Source organism: Theropithecus gelada, chromosome 3 (genome assembly GCF_003255815.1).
Source record: "Theropithecus gelada isolate Dixy chromosome 3, Tgel_1.0, whole genome shotgun sequence".
Lineage (NCBI taxonomy): Eukaryota > Metazoa > Chordata > Mammalia > Primates > Cercopithecidae > Theropithecus > Theropithecus gelada.
The window spans coordinates 74,749,464-74,766,405 of record NC_037670.1 but is presented as its reverse complement, the minus strand read 5'-3'; the positions used below and the strand labels follow the sequence as shown (position 1 = coordinate 74,766,405).

Here is a 16,942-nt window from a genome sequence, read left to right as displayed (position 1 = left end):
TGTTAAACCGTGTGATGCAAAATGCGGGAAAGTCCAACCAGCTCCGTGTTTCAAAGCTGGAGTCCAGATTTCCCACCCATTCCTACAGGCAGGCCGGCCCGCCCTCTCCCTCCTTTCCCCGTCGCTTACTGGTCAGTAGGAGATTGACAGGTCATTTGACCAATAGGTTGGCTCCTCTACGGAGGTGCTCGGGAGCCAGTCGGGTCTTTGGTCCCTCAAGCGAGATGCGAACTCTGTGCGTCGACGTCAGCGTGCTGACGTCACGGGCCGGAGGTCCCGGGGCTGCTGGGTGCGGGCGGTGGGCTGCACGTCGCCCGCTGGACTGTCTCCCGGGTCCCGCCCCGCCAAGCCCCGCCCCTTAGGCCGGGGCGCGACCGCTGAGCCGCAGTTCCCGGGCCAGCCTGGGGCGGCCGGCCAGGAACCACCCGTTGAGGTAGGCTGGGTTTCTCGTTCCCCTATTTGACAGGTTGGAAAACTGAGTCTCTTGGGTCAGATGACTAGCATGGGGGCGTACAGGGGACCCGCGGACGGAGGCCATAGCCCAGTCCTGTTAACTGAGTCCTGCGCGAGCCTCCGGGGGAGGAGGGGCGAGGCAGGCTGTGCTCATAATGGACACAAGAGTGAAGTTGCAGAATGCTGAGTCCCGCTGCTCCCACGGCTTGGGCAGGGATTCAGCGATGGATATAGGTAGCGGGAGTGTCCCCATTGCTGCAGCCTGCGGACCCTGAGGAGTCCCCGATGGGGTCGGCCCCGTGCTGGCGCCATGGGCCCTCCAGAGGGACCAAGAATTTGTGACTGGGTGTAATGCGTGGGTTGTCCAGACACAGGCGGTTGTGAGTCTCTTCTATTCATTGAGAAAAGTCGTGTTCAAAAAAAAAAAAAAATGAAAGCACGAATCATGAATGTTCTCGCTGTGGTTTCAGTTCACTGCTTCGCCTACTCAAAGATACCTCGCCATTGCTTGAAATTTTAGTTGCTTGATTACTTTTGGTTTAGGGTTAGGGATTTTTTTTCCCCCTCTCTTTTAGTTCAAACATGGGTCGACATTGTGGAACTTTTCTTTGTTCACTATGTCATTTGTCTTCTATTTCACAGATGGAATCACTGAATTCATCACTTGTACTAGTTTGGATAAGTTTAGCAAGGTAACAAAGTAACGGGTCTAATTAAATCTTTACTGGAATTAGTCCAGTTTGCTGCATTTCCTTGTTAGGTAGAGTTCTGAAAGGTAATTCCCATCTATATACCATCTACCCATACGCCTCTTTATAGAAGCAGGATCTCACAAAACAACTTATGGTATCCTTGTTTTATTTACGGATTCTGGTAATTAAAGTGGTGGATTATTCGTGTTCATAAAGTGAAAACATGTACAATATGTTGTCATGTAGAAGTCACCCTTTTTAAAATCTAGCTGTCTCAAACATTGGTCTTTTAAAACAGCATTATTGCATTGCCTAAAACTGCATGAAAGAAATGAAATTAAACAGCCTCTGAGGGATATTACCTTACTTATGTTCACAGAAGGATGGTGATTAACATCATTTGGATTTATTCATTGGACAGTTTATCTGAGTGATTATCTATGCCATCCATTGTTTTAGGTGTTAGAGATTGAGTAGTGAGCAATTTAGATAAGGCCCCTACCCTCAAAGATTTTAACTTTTGATGGAGAATATAATACACATGTAAATCAAAAAGACAAGTTTAGATAGTAATTAATGTCAGAGAAGGTATTACTGGGTAGGGAGCTTGAGAGTGACTGGGTTGTGTGGAGAAATGGGGTGGTCAGGGAAGACCTCCCTGAGGAGGTGACATTTTGGGTGATAGCTGAATGTTTAGCTGAGTCAGCCATGAGAAAATGGGCTGGAAGTTTCTAGGCAGATATAAACAGTGTAAAGGAGCTAAAGGAAGAATGAACTTGGCATGTTGCAGGGACAAAGGGAACCTTTGAGTGAACCTAGGGAAGGGTGAGGTGAGGGGACAGTGGTCAGAGGTGACACTGGAGAGGTGTACAGGGATTGGATCATCTTGTATCCCATGTGAGAATTACAGGCAGGCGAGGGAAAGATAATTTGTATATTGCAAAGTCTTGTTTTCTTTTAGTGATACTCATAAACTCTAACCAACTTTCTGCTTTGTTTTGGTTATGAAATCATTACAGTAATTCATTGTGTATATATTTTTTCTCCAGAGGCCCTCTTAATGAAAAGATCTTGTTTCCTTCAGCACCTTATCTCATGTAGTTTGTGTCCTTTCCATTGTTATATGCAGAACTCAAAGTCTTTGCTTTTTCTTCAGCTCCCTGCTTTTAATCCTTTCTACTTCCAAGCACGAATCCTCTTTCTTATTACCTGTACCTGCCTTCCACTTGGAAAGCCGTGGCAGTCAGTCTCTGCTCTTCTCCAAGCCAAATTCTAGGAAGCTACATTGGCAAGTGGATTATTGTTCTTCATTAGAACTTGTATTACTGACCAGAAACATAATGCTTGCCTTTATTTAGTACCTATGATGTGCCAGGTATGTTATTTACATTCTATTCCTTCCAACATGTTGCAAAGGAAAATATTACGCTTTTTTGATAGTGAAGGAAACTTACACTTCAGATACTGAGCTAGTACTGATGGAGCTTGGATTTGAACTCCCATTAGCTTTACTCCAAAGCCTAATTCGTTCTACCCCACCTCCCATTAACCCCCAACCTCACGACCCTGAGCAGCAACAAGTCTCTTATTACTTAAAATTATGTTTTATAATGTGGCATTTTAGAGATCACGTGATTCACCCCCCTTAGTTTAGCGATCATGTGATTCACCCCTCTTAGTTTAGAGCTGGGGCTGTGGAGGCCCAGAGAAGGTCAGTGAGTTTTAAAATAATGCACCTAATGGCCAAACTGGTATCAAATTTTCACCCTGCTCATTTTCAGGCTAGTGTTTTTTCTGCTATATTTCCTTCATGAAAGTCCCCTATCAATATATTTCTGTATATATAAAAATATAATATTTCAACAGCATGAATTTATTGTCCACAAACTTGTAAAAGTTAATTTTAAAAAGATGAGACGTTGCTGCTTCTTGGGCTACAATAATCCTTTGCCTTATTTTCCTTCCCTTTTCTGAAGAATGAACAGGTATAAACTTTCTGGATGAATCTGATTTCTGTTAATAGAAAGCTGTGGTTTAAAAATGACTTTTAACATTTTGTTTTAATTTTAGAAATGTTTGAAAAGGAGTTTAAAATGTGTTACTATTTTCCTAGCCTTAACTTTATGCTTAGAAGTATGGGAATATTGTCTAGAGTTTGCTGACTCATAATTTCTCTTAGCAAGTAGAGTTTCTTCCTGTTGTTGAGGAAGCCCTTAGGTCAGTGATATAACTTCTTTTTCTTAGTAATATGTTATGTTTAAAAATAAGTCAAAATCAGTTTATAAATTAATGTGATTGAGCATGCTGTTAACAGTGGTCTTAAAATTTAAAAATACGCATTATTAATTTCTAAGGTTTGCATATTTTGGTAATTATGAGTGGAATATGGTAGACGAATAACAACAGACTAATAAATAGCTTAACTTACTTTCTGTATGTCTTTTTGACTCTCCTGTAACTTAATAGAATTTATTTTTTTCTTTAGAATAATTTTAATGGAATTAGTATCTTCTTTTTTAAATATTGGAAGGTACTTAAGTTTAAGCAAAAGAGAGTTTTTGCTCTTTAGGCCAAAATATCAAAACTAGACGTTCTGACTGTCTCTGTTCTTTAAAATTGTTCATGCAACTGATGCCCATATTCTGAAGACCCAGGTCATCATGATTTGACCTCCATCTTTTGCCATGAGCCCAGTGCCCCAAATTGGACTCCTGGTCTTTGCCTCAGGCTTTCCAGCTTCAGTGCCATTACTTGTTCTGCTTGGAATGCCCTCTGGATAGACAACTCCAGCCAGCCAAAATTCTACCTGTCCCTCTAAGTCCACTCAAATGCTGCTTTATCAATAAAGCATTTCCTGTGTCTCTATAACAGAAGCCTTCTTTTCTCATGGCACTTTTGGGAGCGTCTCTTTGACACCAGTTACCAGTCCTGATAGCATTGGTATTGCACTATTACATACACAGGTGTTAAAATATATGTTGACTTGAGCTTAAAAGACTTGACAATTTGTGTTATACATGCACAGTTTTTTGCAGATTGTAGAGCTCTGTTATTTTATTTACACTTTTATCATCTTATCTTTGAGAGACAAACTGTTAGGCTTTTCTCAGCTTTGATTCCACAGAACCTGTTTTCTGGTGTAGTTAAGGGTCTGCCTTCTGCAGTTATCAAGAGGTCCTTTGAGAGAACTCATGTCTTTGGGCTATAAATGCTGAAGGCACACGGTCACGAATAAGATCAGTGTTCGCTGTGTTTATGGTATTGGAAAATACTAACAATGATTTCCACTTTTTAATATTAGAGATGAGAAAACTGAGGCCCACAGAGACTAGCCCTGTGTTACTTGCAGTGCTAGGCTAAGAAGCCTGGTCAGTACCCCTGGTTCATGGCTGCAAGGGCTTGTAGCAGGCCGTCATCAGTTCTGATGTCCTGTGTTGGAACTCCCGGCAGCCTCTTACACGATATATCAGTACAGCTCAGGCCTTTTCAATTGTTTTGCTTGCTTTATTTGTGAGCTGACCTGGATCCGGAAGATACTTCTTGTGGTGAATCAAGATTAAAGCTTTAACTCTCACCAGGAATCCCTGACTCTGAGCTATTTAAGCCTGGAGGATCTTCCTGAACAGGCGGTGTGGAATCAAGTTCAGTAGGCTCTTTAGTTTAAAACCTTTCTCTTCTTCCTCTCTAGTTACAGTTTTCAAAATAGTATTGTGAGACTAGCGAGCAGCCTCAGTGTATTCAGTCTGGAGTTTGGAGGAATTTGGCCCAGGACCTTCCAAGTTGCAGTAATTATAGGTTTCTATGTCCTATATTTTCCAGGACAGTATACTTTTCAAATACTGTACATTATTGCTCACCAAAGTGTGTTCTTGTTTGCTGCTTGTTTCAGGAAAATATATTATCAGAATTATTTTTAAAAATTAAGCATTTATTAAATTAATGATGTGGAAACTGAATTTCAAGTACCTTTTGCTGTTTTAATTGTATGTTAAATTCCTCAAAGGTAACACAGAGGGCATCAAACTTTTCTCTAGCCGAGGGGAGGAACACCAGCCAAGACTTGCCTTGGGCATTGGTGGTAATAACTGATGCATACTGAGGACTTTCTTTGTGCCAGGTGTTGTTCTAAATGCTTTATGTCAGGGCTTCTGTTCCTCAGCGCTGTTGATATTTTGGGCTGGGTAATTCTTTGTTGGGGGCTGTTCTGTGCATTGTAGGATATTTAGCAGCATCTCTGGCCCCTACCCACTAGATGCTAGTGGTACCTTCTCTAGTCATGACAACTAAGAACGCCTCCAGACATTGCCAAATGCTTCAGGTCTTGATGGGTGAGGGAGGGGGAGTACACAATCCTCCTCACCACACCGTTGAGAACCACTGTTTTTTATAAACTGATTGATTCCTTACAGCAACCCTCTAAGGTAAGTTGTAGTATAATTGTCCCTGGTTTACAGAAGAAGAAACGTAGGCATAGAGAGGTTAAGTAACTTGTCTAAGGTTATACAACTAGTAAGCAGCAGTACTGGAATGTGAAACGAGGAAATGCTCTTTCTGAGCTCTCACCCAACACAGCTGACTCAGACTGGCCACCAACTATTAGGGCTCCACAGACCCTGTAAGCCAGGAGGAATAATAAATGCTGGCAGGGACCAGGCAGAGCTGGGAGTGAGCAAGGTGGCTGGGTGGCAGATTGGTAAATGGGGGAGTATTGCCACGATTGCCTGTTTTTATAGAGGAGCAAGAAATCTGAATTTTATTTATGTGAAAAACTCACATCTTTAATATTACAGTTAATTCAGTGTTTAAGAAACATTGTGTTCAAGACCAGCCTGGCCAATATGGTGAAACCCCGTCTCTACTAAAAATATAAAAATTAGCTGGGCATAGTGGCAGGCGCCTGTAATGCCAGCTACTTGGGAGGCTGAGGCAGGAGAATCACTTGAATGCAGGAGGCGAAGGTTGCCATGAGCCAAGATTGTGCCACTGCACTCCAGCCTGGGTGACAGAGAAGACTCCATCTCAAAAAAAAAAAGAAAAAAAAAAGAGAGAAAGAAACATTGTGCAAGACAACAAATACCATCACCTCTGTAGGGACAAGATTTGGTCCCAGGGCCGTTAGCTTGCAGCCTTCTTTGTGTGGACTGCAGCAGTGTGACGCTAAAAGGAAGTGTGCATTCATTTGATTTAGGAAATGAGGTGGATTCTATGTGGAGGGCAAAAGATCCTCTTTGTTGAAGACTGGAAATGAAGGTGGGTGAGGTGGGGCTTCTGGACTAGAAGGGGCCATCCAGCCCACTCTGAAATTTGAATGCTCCGCAGACTCAGTTTGAAAGTTACGTACTCCTCCTAACTTTGAAAAGTGTTATTCATAACCATTTCTTTCATGACCTCCATTTGTCTGGGTGTTAAAATAGATATTTTATAGGACACTGAGAAAATGTCATTTCTGGAGTTGACCAGCTGTATCCTGGAGAAACCACAGCCACACCTTTTTGTTGACAGCCAGTAACCAGTAGAGTCCATGTTTGTTCTCTGAACGACGAGGCTTTCTGCCAGCTTTTTAGAAGCAATGGACTCTTGCTGGCCTTTGGAACATTTTCCTTGTCCTCAGGTCCTAGCCTCCTCAGTCAAGCCTGCATGCCCTTGGTGTAAAAGGCAGGCGCACACTCCCATGCTGACTTCCTGGCACTCTGTGCCATTCCAGCTTTCCATTCCGGCTGCACTTCTGTGACTCCCTCACATGGGGCCTCTCCAGATTGTCCAGCTCCTTGCTGTTCACAGACCTGCTTGTGCTTCTCTTTTTAATTTAGTCTACCCTTTCCTTGGAACATAAATTTTCGTTTCTTTGAAAGTCTTATTTTCTCTGAGGCCAGCCTTTTCATTAAGCCTTTCTGGTCATACAAACCAGAAGTTCAGTCTTCTTTGTATTATAATTATCTTTGACTCTGATTTCTAATTATTTATGTAACTGTATTACCTCCTTTATCAAACTCATTCAAGCTTGATAAAGGAGGTAGTACAGTTACATAAATAATTAGAAATCAATTATTTAAGATTGAGGATCAGTACCATGTCTTCCATTTTATTTCCCGCATAGCATTTAGCATAGTGTTTTACTTATGGAAGATGCTCAATAAATATGTCCATTTGTTTGGGTTAGATGGGTTCCTACTCATGTAGTGATTTCTTTCTGTTTCTCTATAATTGTATTCATTTTTGTAGTGTGTTATTAGGATGACTTCACTAAATAGCATTCAAAATATATTGGAAAGAAAGATTACCAATTTAGTTAATTTGGGAGAGTTGGGAACATTTTTATTAATTAAATAAAAATATTCTTGGCTTATTTAATATAATGCTGACCCTTGGATAACACAGATTTGAACTGCACAGGTCCGGTTGTATGTGAATTTTTTTCATAAAACAGGGACCTGACCTAAAATAGTTTTCACAGCATGCCCTGTATGCTGGTCGCCCTGGAACCAATTCCCTGCATATACCAAGGGAGGGCTGTACTATGTTGAAACTCCAACCATATATGTAAGTTTTTCTCACCTTAGTTAGCAAGTACTCAGATGACTTTGTACTTTCATACAGTGATAGTTGCAATTTTTAAACTAATTGAATGCCTAACACATGCCAAGCATATCTTTAGGTGCTAAGAATATAGAATGTTCTCTAGGAGTTTTCAGTATAGTGCTGAGAAGAAGATGTGAACAATATGTGAAACGTGAAAGACTGGAGGTGCTCTTAAAGAAAGGTATGTGGAATTTATATTATAAATAGGTGGTCAGAGAAAGTTTCATTGAGGAAGTGATACCTAAGCTACCTTGAACAATGGATAGGCTTATTTTTGCTGTTAATATGATAGTTTGGTGTTCAAGATAAAGACATTCCAGGAGAGGGAGAACTGGGGCAAAGGCAGGATGGTGAAACTTCCTGTGTTAGTCCATATGTGTCGCTTCCAATAGATACCTTAGGCTGGATAATTTTTATGAAGAAAAGAGGTTTAATTGGCTCACAGTTCTGCGGGCTATACAGGAAGCATGGCTCAGCTTTTGGTGAGTCCTCAGGAGGCTTACAATCATGGGAGAAGGAAAAGCTGGAGCAGTATACCACATGGCAAGAGCGGGAGCGAGAGAGAGAAGGGAGATGCCACACATTTTTAAACAAGCAGATCTCACACGAACTCAGAGTGAGAGCTCACTCATCACCAAGGGGCCAAGGGGATGGTGCTAAGCCATTCATGAGGGATCCACCCCCATGATCCAAACACCTCACCCCAGACTCCACCTCCAACACTTGGAATTACATTTCAACATGAAAATTGGAGGGGACAAACGTCCAAATTCTATAACGTCCTGTGCAGGGGTACTGAAAATGGTAAGCACTGGGTGAGGGAAATGGTATTTTGAGTAGAGGAATGAATGTTTTGGAGATGAATAAGACTGAATTGTTGGAGTAATGTGGGTGAGGGATGATTAGGAAATAGTGAAGGAAACTGAAGAGAGATAGTAAAGGGATGGAGTTGGTCACCATTCTGACTATATAGAGTCAGCAGCAGAATCAAATTTAATACATTTTCATTAGACAAACTGTAAAGAAGATTTTACTGATTATTATTGGTTATTCTTACCTTAAACATTTTAAAGTACTTATAGGCAGCATATCTACTATATATATGTATTATATCTACTATATATATGTATTATATATAGTAGATATATGTATTATATATAGTAGATATGCTGCTTATATGTCTGTATCTCCATAGTCATAATTTATTGCTTGTTTTGTTGCATTATTTGAGAGCAAGTTTTTCAAGAATGGTGCTAGTTTCAAACCTTTGTTGAGAGCCTTATGAAATTAAAGAGATCCTACTACTTTTATTGTATTCTCTGCCTCTGTAATGTGCTCTGAGTCTGTTCTCATTATTAGACTGTAAGGCACACTTTATTTTCTGAGTATTTTAGCCTATAGTTGAATTGAGTCTTGTGATTAGTTGTCTTTGTGTGATTCTATTTTCTGAAACATGAGTTAGGCTGATGGTAAAGGGGATCACGAGGTTACTTCTATTGCTGATCTTCTTGAGGGTCTGATTTTCTCTATGACTGCCTAAGAAGTCTTTTCTTTGTTTTTGTTTTGTTTTGTTTTGTTTTGTTTTTTTGAGACAGGGTCTTGCTCTGTCGCCCAAGCTGGAGTGCAGTGGCACAGTCTTGGCCCACTGCAACCTCTGCCTCCCAGATTCAAGCGATTCTCTTGCCTCAGCCTCCTGAGTAGCTGGGATTATAGGTGCCCACCACCAAGCCCAGCTAATTTTTTTGTATTTTTAGTAGAGACAGGGTTACACTGAGTTGGCCAGATTGGTCTCGAACTCCTGACCTCATGATCTGCCCACCTTGGTCTCCCAAGGTGCTGGGATTACAAGTGAGCCACCGCGCCGGGCCAGAAGTCTTTCAGAGAAAAGGATACTGGTGATTTTTAAAACCTAGGCATCAAGATTTTGAGATTGACTTTCCCTATCTGTCACATGTGCCAAGCTTTGGACTACAAACCTTTATCTGTGGTATGATTCATACTTTCTTTTTGGACTTATGTGCTGTTATTATATATCACATCATGGGAGATAATGTGTGTAACTTCTGCCTGTTGGTGGATACCTCTGGCCATACATGTGAATGGCACACCTTTCATTAACCTGCTCTATTTTGTGACATAGGGTGTTGGTCTCAGCTGTCTCCTGAGGCAGTTGATGTTACATCTTCCCTAGCATTGCTGTTAGTGTGCCACTTCCACCAACTAAGAGCCACCAAAGGGACAGTGAGTAGAAGATGGCTCTGTCAACTGGAGTGACATTTTCAGGAACACTTATCTCCCACATTCTTGAGGAGTTTTATGTTGTTGAATGAAAAGAAACCTAGCTTGTCTATGAATAGCTGTGCTGGCTTTGCTGACTACTTACCAGCTGGCCCCTGGGAATTCAGCTTCTGTTTAGAAAGCTGAACAGAAAGATAGGTCTGGGGAGGCGTTGAAGAATGTGTGATGAACACACATTCTTTGGGATGAAGGATAGTTACTAAGAGTACACTTTTAGTCACTTGCCTATGATTCCTAGGAGAGCAGTAAGCTCACCGCCGTTGATACTATTGATTTTCAGATCTAGATTAATAAGATCTCAAGTCCTGTGCTGAAAGTTGACAGCATTTATTTGAAAATTGCTTGTAGTAAGTATTGAAGGAATGACATTATGTGATGCAGAGATGTCCTCATATGCATTGGAAAATATTTCAAGTTCCTTAATTGAGGGACCTTCACCTGTCTAGATAGTAATATGACTCTTGACTCCTTCATTGCCAAAGCTGGTGATACATCTCTAAGATGAAGTTTTAAATATTCATAGATAATATTTATATGTACACTGAGGAGCAACACAACTCCTCGGGTGCTGGTCTGCTGATGGTTGACAGAACTAATGAGTCAAAATTGGCAAAAATAATGGTAACTTTGCACTAGCCATCAGGTATTTTATAACTGATGTATTGTGTGATTTTTTAGGAAGGCTAAAAGTAGATTTTGTTATGGGGGACCAAAGAAAAGTTCTGGAAAAAGACAGTCAACAACTAAAAAATCAGCAGTATTTTGTACTTGTGGAAGTGACCTTATTAGTCTCCTAAAGGAAAAATTGGGTTACAAATAACTCTGTGACCTGGAAGATTAAAACAAAGGAGTTTCTAGGTGAGCTGTGGAGAAAATACAGCTATATACTGCATAACAACATTTAGGTCAACGACGGACTGCATATATGATGGTGGTCTCATAAAATTACAATACCATATTTTTACTGTATCGTTTCTGTGTTTAGATATGCAAATACTACTTCTCGTTGTGTTACAGTTGCTTACAGTATTCAGCACAGAAACATGCTGTACAGGTTTATAGCCTAGAAGCAATAGGCTGCACCATATAGCCTAGGTGTATAGTGGGCTCTACCATCTAGGTTTGTGTCAGTTAACACTGTGATAATGAGGAAGCTACCTAATGACACATTTCTCAAAGTGTATCCCTGTCATTAAGTGACACATGGCTATATTTAAGTTTAGGAGTTAGAGCCAAAGCTGAGGAAGGGGGGGGCGGGGGGAAAGGCTGCAAAATCAATTTGAACACCAGGAGAAATCCACTATGAGGAGAATAAAAGGTTGGAGACAATAGAAGCTGGAGGAAGGTAGCTGTAGAGATCCCGTTTCAGTTACTTTGGGCTACCTTACAGCAGCTTCTAAAAAAAAAAGAGAGAAACAAATGAAAGAATATTCTTAATCCCCAGGTCCCATCTTGAGAGAGACTTGCACTAAACGAGTGATGAGATCCAGCTCCAACATGCCAGCTGGCTGACTCAGCCCATGCTAGTGAAATAACTGACTACCAAGTTGTTGACCCCTGCAGGGTTGATGAGCTAACAAGTGTTTCGTACCACCCAACATTACTGGGCGGCTGTATGGCATCTTCCCATTTTGCCAACCTGTAGTCTATGGAATGATCTATATACGTTGTCAAATGCCTTTCCTCTTTCAGGCTTGCTCTTCTTTCCCTGGACCAAGCAACAGTCCTAATGTCATGGTTATTGTCAATAATATATACTTGATTTTTTTCCCTCTCTTCAGTTATTCCCTTGTATTATTTATGTATCTTCCCTATTGGCTAGTTGTAGGTTCTGCTGAGAGCATGAGACCTTTTGTATTACCTTTGAACCATTTTAAATGCTTGTGTGGTGTTACATTTCTTTGGTTTTCAATGCTTATGGTTTGCTAAAATGGGAACTCTTAGTGGACTTACATAGGACCCACTTTATAATTGTTTTCTGTTCTACAAATAGATACAATTTATTAGTTTTTGGTTTTTTTTTTTCATTTTTATGGCATAGAAGAATATTCTTATTTCTGCATATTTTATGTTTTAAAATTTCAGCTCTATGCTCCCCTGAATTCCTGATTCATATCCAGCTGCTTACTTTATCTCGACTTGGATATTAATAAGCATCTCATGCTTTATGTCTAAACTGAACTGATATTCTTGCTCAAAACTGCCCCTTCTCTAGCTTACCACTTTCACTAAATAGCACATCCATCCTTCCAGTTCCTCAAGCTCTACATCTTGCGGTTCTGTTTTAGTCCTCGTTTTCTCCCATACCCCATGGCTAATCTGTCACCAAATGCTTTGGGCTCCTTATTTAGAACCAATCTATTCTCATCCCCTCTACTGCCCTCACCCTATTCTATGGAGTCAGTACATCATCTCTCTCCTGAATTATTGCCGCTGTCTCCTAACAGGTTTCCCCACGTCTATGCTTTTTTCAGCAGAGCAGCCAGAGAGCCTGTTAAAACTTAAGCTACATTATTTTTCTCTTCTACTGAAAATCTTCCAGTGTCTTCCCATCTCATTCAGAGTAAGACTTTACAGTGGCCCATACACAAGGCCCAGCCCTTTGTTAACTGATCTGTCATCATCTGATGTTCTTCCCCTCTCTCATTTGGCTCCAGCCTCGCTGGCCACCTGGCTGCACTCCTCTGTGACCATCTCTACCCCTCCTCAGAACTTTTGCCCCTGTTCTTCCCTCTATCTGAAGTGTCTTTCCTCATATCTACCTGGCATTTCTCCCTTATCTCCTGCTAGTTGTTGCTCAGATGCCGCCTGCTCAATGAAATCATGTTGACCTCTCAGTTTAAAATGACAATGTTTCCAGCCCTATTTTGTCTTCCATCCGCTTCCTCAAGAAGGTAAACTATGTGAGGATAGATGTTTTGTTAATCACCATGGGAGTGCTCAGAAGAAGACCTGACACAATTTTAGTGCTCAAACATATTTGTGGGTGAATGTAGTAAATGTGGTATATTCTTGGCAAACTTTGAATTTGCAAACATTATCAAGTGCAATTCTGAAACCATGTAATTCACGTCCAGATCCAGCTTCTCAATGTCTATTTTAGGTTTGTCTCGTAAATTATGAAAACATTGATACGCGTTTACCCAGCCATCTTTAAATCTTAATATTTCTTTCTGCACTGTGTCAAATGAAAGTTTAGTAATATTTTTAATATTCCTATAGGAAATAGATCACACAGAAATTATGTTGCTTTAAAAGACAGTTGGAGTTCAGGAGATAGATTAATGTCTGCCAGAGGAGTGACTTAAAAGCACTATGACATGTGTTTTTCCCCTTTAAGTTTTCTAAGTCATTGATGTTAGTTTCTAAATAAATCTGAGTCTTAAAGCAGATTGTTGAAAGGTTAAGTTCTGTTATGTGCACACAATTACTTTTATCTGCTGATGGTAACAGAAATCATTGAATGAGACAAGACTACAAAACAAAGACCAAACTTTAACAGGCAGCCTTGGATGTGTGTGTGTGGGAAGAGGGCAGAACACAAAGCATTCAAGAGTGAGCAGATTTATTAAGACGGAATGAAAGCATTAATTACATCCCAAAGGAAAGTAAATGACACTGGAAAATACGAGGCCTAGAAAATAAAGATTAAGAATAACACCATGGAGATAATATATAAAGATTGTTCCATGGAGTTGGGCTGTCGAAATTCATAAAGAAAAGTAAGGAGAGGAGCAGAAGGAAGTGCAGTTGAAATGTGCGTCCTAGTGTAATAAGTCAGCCATGTGAATTAAATAACACATGGTGTGTCCGAGCCTTGGTAGGTGGTGCTTTGTAAAAGGTCTGTCTTTCCCCAGGGGTCCCTGAGTTCTAGTGCAGGGAAGAAATGAAGTTTGTTCATTTGTTTGTTCATTTTGAAGCCAAGTTACAACAAACTTGGCTTGTAAAAGCTTGTGGTGTATGTTATACACATTTTTACTAAAGACCTGAGCAAACTTTAGACCCTGAACCATTGGATGATGTGACTCCACTCTCACATACATCTTATAACAGCAGCAATAATAAAAGACCATTTTCAGTTATATAAGTGACATTGGCTCAAAATGAAAATAGAATGACTTCTATCTATAGTCACGCACACTTTAGAAGCCTTTAAATATCTCCATTTGTGTTTCGGTAATTTGATAGTTGTATTAAAGGCAGAATGATTTGGGTGTCCGGAATTCTTATATGGGTTTTCCTTTAAGTCTATTAGTGCAACTCAAACTGTTGTGTAGGTAAGAATTGTTATACAAAGGTACGTGTACAAAATTCATATGCATTCTGTGTTATAGCATGATTTAAGAGGTTTTTGAGGATGTTTGGTTTCTCTTTGCCTTTAAGTGTAGCACATACTTAAGAGCAAAGTTGGTCTCATGATTTTTTTGCCATGAAAATTTGCCTTTGCTTTCTTTGCTATACAGTAGTTACCTCTTACCCATGTACAGTACATTTCAAGCCCCCCAGGGGATGCCTGAAACGACAGATAGTACCAAACCCCTATAAACATTTTGGTTTTACTTATGCACTAAATGGGCGGATAACACATATGGTGTGGCTATTCTGGACAAAGGGGTGATTCATGTTCTGGGTGGGATGGAGTGAAATAGTGGGAGATTTCATCACGCCACTCATAATGACACACAATTTAAAACTCATGAACGTTTATTTCTGGAATTTTCTATGTAGTATTTTTGTAGTTCAAGCAGTTGACCACAGGTAACTGAAACTGGAAAATGAAACTGCAGATAAGGTTGGGGAGAGGGATTATGGCACATACATATGTTACATATGTATATGTATACTATATGCATCTTATGTTTAAATGTATTCATACTGTGTGTATGTGTGTATATACTGTGTATAGACAGGTACATCAAAACAGCCTTGTGTGTTTACATTTTTCCAAATAAATCAGAAATAAGTTTTTTTCCGAATGAATCAGAAGTAAGTTGCATACATGATGACACTTATCCTTTAGTACTTCAGTGTGCATCTCCTAAGAATAAGGGCATTCTCCTATATAACCGTACACATTACTAAATTGTAATCAATTCTCCAATTGTCTTTTGTGGCTTTTGTTTTTTAATTCTAGATTCATTCTAGGCTTGTGCATTGCGTTCGATGCTCATGTCTCTTTATGCTCTTTTCTATTTGAAGAGTATTCACACCACTATCCTTTTTATTTTTGTTTCTCACCACATTGACTTCTCTGAAGAGTCCAGGATAGTTGACTTGTAGAATGTCCCATATACTGTTTATTATTATTTTTTTAATGACTAAATTCAAGTAAAACTTCTGACAAGGATTTATCATAATTGATGTTATATAGTTCTTATTGCAACATATCAGAAGGCAGGTAATGCCAGCTTGCTTTAGTATTGATGCTGTTTGATTACTTGGTTCAGGTGATGACTGCCAGATCTCTCCACTGTAAAAGCGTATCATCCCCAATGAAATTATTAAATAATCTGAGAGATGCTACTTTGAAACTATAATATCATATGCCCCAACAACCTTTTAATAATTGCTGGCGTCCATAATGGTCCTTGCCTGAATCTGTTACTACTCTGGGAGTTGCAAACCATTGATTTTTCTAATTTTATTATTCCTTTTACATTTTTATCTGACTTTTTTCTTTATAGAAGAACTCTTCCCATGCCATCTGTCTTTTATTTACAATATTACTGTGGACTCATGGAATTTTTAAATTCGTCCAATGTAAATTCCAACATTACTGTCATTATTCATTTTTATGTTCAAGTTGTCCCAAATGGACCAGGGGGAGCCCCTTCATGACAGCCTACACAATTTTTTTAAAGGTTATAACTTTTTGTGTCTTCTTTAAGAAATCTTTGCAAAAAAGATTGCAAAAAAATTGTCGTACACATTCTTCTAAAGCTTTGTGTTTTCAATTTTTATGTTTAGGTCTGTAAATCATCTTAAATTATTTTTTACCTGGTGTGAGTTAGGGTTTGAAGTTCCTTTCAGTTTTAATATCCGGTTGTTTTCTGCGTTGTTTGCAGAAAACACACTTTATTTTCACCATTGGATTACTTTGACAGCTTTGTCAAAATTGAAGTGACCATATATGTCTGGACCTGTTTATATACTCTCTGTTATGTTCTATTGACCTATTTGTTTATTCTTATGCTGGTACCATACTGTTTTGATTACTGAAGCTTTACGGAAAGTCTTTAAGCTAGGTAATGTGTCTTCTATTTTTGTTCTTCTCCCAGATTGCTTTGGACAGGCTTATTTCTTTGCATTTTGTATACATTTTAGAATTAGCTTGTCAGTCAGTTTCTATTAAAAAAAAAAAAAAGCATGGTGGGATTATGATTGGAATTGAGTTGAATCTGTAGATCAGTTTGGGGAGAATTGATATCTTAACAATATGAATTCTTCCAATCCATGAACATGGTATATCTCACAATTTATTTTCAACTACTTCCATTTCTCTCAGCAGTATTATGTAGCTTTCAGTTTTACGATATTGCATATCTTTTATTAAATTTATTCCTTAGTGTTTTGTTTTTGGTGCTATTTTAAATGGCTGCCCTTTCTTTTTTTTTCTTTCTCTCTCTCTTTCTGTGTCTAGTTTCTTCTCCCACTCTCCCAGATTGAAGGAAGTGGTAAATATATGAATCACAAAATCATAAAAGTGAGCTCTTGTTAACAAAGTTTTGTTGTTGTTGTTTGCTTGCTTGCTTTTTTAAATGGAAGAGCAAAAGTAATCTTGATGCGGCATGATAGATGTAATAATAGAGGTCTGTGTACACTTTTCTCTGATGGGGCAGAGAACTTTAGAAGAGTAAGAGGAAACAAAGGTTTCCCTGAGAAAATGGGCTTTGAATCAAGGAAGGCTTATCAAATGGGTC

The 16,942-nt window shown here is 39.5% G+C and overlaps 1 protein-coding gene across 4 annotated transcripts in view; it reads left to right on the top strand.

The window, feature by feature from the left end:
* The first annotated feature begins 218 nt into the window (after positions 1–218).
* The window catches only part of STARD3NL (STARD3 N-terminal like), a 52,703-nt gene continuing 35,979 nt past the window's right edge, over positions 219–16,942 (top strand). For 2 of the 4 annotated variants that reach the window (XM_025380936.1, XM_025380933.1), the window contains exons 1-2: positions 257–433; positions 1,096–1,145. The gene's annotated coding sequence lies outside the window, so the exon portion shown is untranslated. Of the gene's footprint in view, positions 434–1,095; positions 1,146–16,942 lie in introns of all 4 variants that reach the window. The other 2 variants (XM_025380935.1, XM_025380932.1) reach the window with 1 other exon arrangement.